Below are 5,295 nucleotides of genomic sequence, written 5' to 3' on the forward strand. Positions count from 1 at the left end.
GTCTAGAAGATGTTCCAGTAGCCTGTCTAGCATCTAGAGACGCTACCATCTTCTTCATGGCCAATGTCATGGTTCAAAGAGTCACTAAAATATACTAGTTGGAAGCACCAGGATCTCACAGACTTGGGGTTAAAAACTCTCTCCCTGCTGACAAGCCATGGGGTGTTGGGACTCTGAGCCTCTGTTCCTTTTTCTTTTTGTAAAGTGGGAGTAGAAATACCATCCTCTTGGGATTTTTGTGCACGACAAACAGGATGTTATGTGCCGGGCCTGTGTACGTGCACATCCAGTGCCTGGTGTTCATAAAGCACGTGGTGAGCGTCAGCCGCACTCATCATGGTTCCGAAGTGGGTTGAGGCTGATTTCCCATTCTGGCCGCCGTGTGGGAAGTGGGTCGGAGGGTGCTCTGGGTGGGGCGTCCAGTGCTCCAGTGGAAGGGAAGGTATAGGGCGTTTGAGATCTCTGAGAGCCCGAAAAAGAGCTACCAGGGGCCACCGAATGCTTTCTCCTTTACCGGGACGAGGGAGGTGGGAGATTTTCTGGCACCTGGTACCTGGCAGAGAAGAGGGACACTGGGAGACAGATTCAGTGAGAAACATAAAATCTTCCTGTTTATGCTCATGTTTGTCTTCTTCCTGTGTGATGTAACCTCAGGGGGCCACGAGACTCTTTATTATATTCAATATAAGGGGGCATTGAACTGGAGTTGTCCTACACTGTGCTGGGAAATGCCATGAAATGGTAGGTTGTCGGTAAATAATGATCCCTTCTCTTTTCTTTAGAAGTCAACATTCCCCTACAGGTATTATCATCTCGTGTCATCTTGTGACCTCTTGATGACTTCCCATTTTTGCAATGGGAATGAGCTCAGAGTGTGGGAAAAACAACAACAACAACAACAAAAAAAACCAAAAAAAAACAACTTCCTGGCTGACAGTGAGGAGCTCCGTGCAGGGTCAGAGCCCAAATCTGCATTCACTCAACATAAATATCTACGCAGCGTCCCTGCCGCTCTGTTCAAGCTTCAGGAATCACTCAGGCACAGTATAAAGAAACCACTGAGTAAAGCAGTCACCCCATTCATAAGTGACTTAAAATGTGCAGAATGGAAATAACCTAAGTAGGCTGGGCACAGTGGCTCACGCCCTTAATCCCAGCACTTTGGGAGGCCAAGGCAGGCAGATCACTTGAGGTCAGAGGTTTGAGACCAGCCTGGCCAACATGGTGAAACCACGTCTCTACTAACAATACAAAAATTAGCTGGGCGTGGTGGCGGGCACCTGTAGTCCCAGCTACTTGGGAGGCTGAAGCAGGAGAATTACTTGAACCCAGGAGGCAAAGGTTGCAGTGAGCCAAGATCATGCCACTTCACTCCAGCCTGGGCAACAGAGCTAGACTCTGTCTCAAAACAAAACAAAACAAAAAGAAATGCCCAGGAGACGGGGATGAGTTGAAACCATTTATCTATCTATCTATCTACCTATCTATCTATCTATCTATCTATCCATCTATCTATCTATCTATCTATCTATCTATCTATCTATCTATCTATCTATCTATCTATCTGAGCTGAGTTGAAGCCTTATAGCATGTTTATAAAGAATATTATACTGACAGTAAAAACAATCTGTTTACCTGTATGATTGACCTAGGAAGACAGCTGTAATATTTTCAGTAAAAAGATGGGTTAGAAGATAGCATATTTAATATTCTTGCAAATGTTAACAATGTTTTATCTCTGGGTGTGGGCTTAAAAGAGTCCTTTTTTTCCTAACTGCATATGTGTATTTTCTATTTCTTCTGCAACAAAGTTGAATTTCCCGTGTAATTGAAATAATAAAAGCAAATATGAAATAGACAGAAAAGTAAAACTAGATTTGTCCCCTTAAAAATATGTCAGGATTAGGCAGGGCATGGTGGCTCACGCCTGTAATCCCAGCACTTTGGGAGGCCAAGGTGGGCGGATCACTGGAGGTCAGGAGTTCAAGACTAGCCTGGCCAGCATGGTGAAACCCTGTCTCTACTAAAAATACAAAAAATTAGTTGGTGGTGGTGGCAGGTGCCTGTAATCTCAGCTGTAATCTCAGCTACTCAGGAGGCTGAAGCAGGAGAATCGCTTGAACCCCGCAGGTGAGGAAGGTTGCAGTGAATTGAGATCACGCAACTGTACCCCAGCTTGGGGCAACAGAGTGAGTCTCCATCTCAAGCAAACAGACAAACAAACAAAAAACGGTGTCAGGATTAAAGAAGGGGCAGTTATCTGCCCAATGATGAGCTACCTGGTAAGTAATAGAGTTGAACCCAGGTCTCCTTGTTCCCAAACTGAACCCAATAAAGGCAGCTGCTATCCACTGGAAAAAAAGAAAGTCATGGCACATGAACACCTGCTCAACATCAATAATCATCTGGCAAATGTAAATCAAAACCACAAAGGTGTACCACTTTACATCAATTAGGATGGCTACTATTAAAAATAAAACAAAACAGAAAACACAAATGTTGGCTGGGTGCCGTGGCCTATGTCTGTGATCCCAGCACTTTGGGAGGCCAAGTCTGGAGGATTGCTTGAGGCCAGGCATTCAAGACCAGTCTGGGCAACCCAGGGAGATCCCATCTCTACAAATAACAAAAAAAAAATTAGTTTGGTATGGTAGCAGGTGCCTGTGGTCCCAGCCACTCAGGAGGCTGAGGCGGGAGGATTGCCTGAGCCCGAGTGGTTGAGGCTGCTGCATGAGCTGTGATTACACGACTTCACTCCAGCCTGGGTGACAAAGTGAGATCCCTTCTCAAAAGAAAATACAAATGTTGGCAAAAATGTGGAGAGATTGGAACCCTTGTGCACTACTAATGAGAATGTGAAATGGTGCAACTGTTAAAACAGTAGGGTGGTTCCTCAAAAAGCTAGACGTAGACTGCTATGTCTATAGAGGGACAGAACTAATAGAATAGATGCATATATAAAGGGAAGTTTATTAAGGACAAGATCACAAGGTCACAATAGGCCTTCTGCAAGCTGAGGAACAAGGAAGCCAGCCCGAGTCCCAAAGCTGAAGAACATGGAGTCTGATGTTCAAGGGCAGGAAGCATCCAGCATGAGAGAAAGATGTAGGCTTGGAGGTTGAGCTAGTGTAATCTCTCCATGTTCTTCTGCCTGTTTTTATTCAGGTCTCGCTGGCAGCTGATTAGATGGTGCCCATCTGGGTTAAGGGTGGGTCTGCCTCTCCCAGTCCACTGACTCAAATGTTAATCTCCTTTGGCAACACCCTCACAGACACACCCAGGATCAACACTTTGCATCCTTCAATTCAGAGAAGTTGACACTCGATATTAACCATCACATAGACTGACCATATGATCCAGCAATTCCACTGCTGGGTGTCTACCCCAAAAACCTGAAAGCAGGGACTTGAAGAGATATTTGCACACTCATGTTTATAGCAGCACGTATCACAGTAGTCAATGGGTGCAAGCAAGCCAAGTGTCCATTAACAGACGAGTGGATAATCAAAATGCAATGTATCCATGTAACGGAACAGTATTTGGCCTTAGAAAACACGGAAATTCTGACAGGTGCTACCACAGGGATGAACCTTGAGGATATTACGCTGAGTGAAATAAGCCAGACATAAAGAGACAAATATTGTGTGATTCCACTTATAGGTGGTACCTACAGTCGTCAAACTCATAGAGATAGAAAGTAGAATGCTGGTTGCCAGGAGATGGGTTGGAGAGTGAATGAAAGGTTATTGTTTCATGGGTGCAAAGTTTGAGTTTTGTAAGATGCAACAAGTTCTGAGGATGGACGGTGATGGTGTTGACACAGCAGTGCGAATGCATTTAATGCTACTAAACTGTATGTACACCTAAAAATGGTTGAGATTGTAAATTTTATATTATATGTGTCTTACGACAATTTAAAAAAATCAGGTGAGGGGAAATTAAGCAATGGGTCAATGAGGTGCATGTTTTAGATTTTGTGTGAACAAGGCCAAAAAGGTTGTAATTTAAAAAAAAAAAATCAGATCTGGGAGAAGCAGGCAGAGATAGAGGTTGTCAGAAAAATAACATGTTAAGAATACATGTTTGGCCAGGCATGGTTGCTCACACCTGTAATACCGGCACTTTGGGAGGATGAGATGTGAGGATCATTTAAGGTCTGGAGTTTGAGATCAACCTGGCCAATATGGTGAAACGCTGTCTTTACCAAAAATACAAAAATTAGCCAGGCCTGGTGGCAGGCATCTGTAATTCCAGCTACTCGGGAGGCTGAAGCAGAAGAATTGCTTGAACCCAGGAGGCGGAGGTTGCAGTGAGCCAAGATCACACCACTGCACTCCAGCCTGGGTGACAGATAGGGACACTGTCTCAATAACAACAACAACAAACATTTTTTTCTCGAATGGAGTCAGACCATTTAAACCATCTGTCGTACTAATAACAATCTATCATTCTAAGATTAGCTTGTACTATATTCTTTATGTAATGAGAACATTTCTCTTTCCTATTTTTATATTTATTTATTTATTCGAGACATGGTCTCACTTTGTCACCCAGCCTGGAGTGCAGTGGCACGATCGTGGCTCACTGAAACCTCAAAATCCTGGGCTCAAGCGATCCTCTTGTCTCAGGCTCCTGAGTAGCTGGGACAATAGGTATGAGCCACCCCACCTGTATTTTATACTTCTTTAAAAAAAAAAAAAACACTTTATAACTCTTGTTTTCACCAAAAGTGTTGATAGAAAAGAAGTGGCACAATATTATACCAGAAAATTTCAAAACAATCTCTTTTTTCTATCTTGTGGTTATTAAATGTGTTTGGTTTTAGTGCATAAATATTATTAACATTAAGCATTCAGAAAAAGCAACCCATTTTCTTTTCACCAATTTTAATGAAGGATTTTTAAGGCTGGATAAGTATCAAACAGGTGAAGAAGCTTACAAACACCATCAGAAAGTACTGAGCTGATCAAACCCAAGACATTTGCAGTAGCTGCTACGGACCCCTTCAGCAATTGGGAAAGCTCCAACCCCATTTCAGGATAATGTTTTTCATGACGTAAAAGGCTTAGAAGAAACCAGTTCTATTTAAAAAAAAAAGTCATCAAAAATTTAAAAAATACAGTCATCAAAATGGAAAGAAATTTTGTACATAGAAATACGTGGCGGGGCGTGATGGCTCATGCCTGTAATCTCTGCACTTTGGGAAGCCGAGGCAGGTGGATCATTTGAGGCCAAGAGTTTGAGACTAGCCTGGCCAACATGGTGAAACCCTATCTCTACTAAAAATACAAAAGG

General features: G+C 43.1%; 1 pseudogene; it reads right to left on the bottom strand.

The window, feature by feature from the left end:
- Positions 1-257: 257 nt before the first annotated feature.
- The window catches only part of LOC105530005, a 29,935-nt pseudogene continuing 24,897 nt past the window's right edge, over positions 258-5,295 (bottom strand).

Source organism: Mandrillus leucophaeus, unplaced genomic scaffold (assembly GCF_000951045.1).
Source record: "Mandrillus leucophaeus isolate KB7577 unplaced genomic scaffold, Mleu.le_1.0 Scaffold799, whole genome shotgun sequence".
NCBI classification, from domain to species: domain Eukaryota; kingdom Metazoa; phylum Chordata; class Mammalia; order Primates; family Cercopithecidae; genus Mandrillus; species Mandrillus leucophaeus.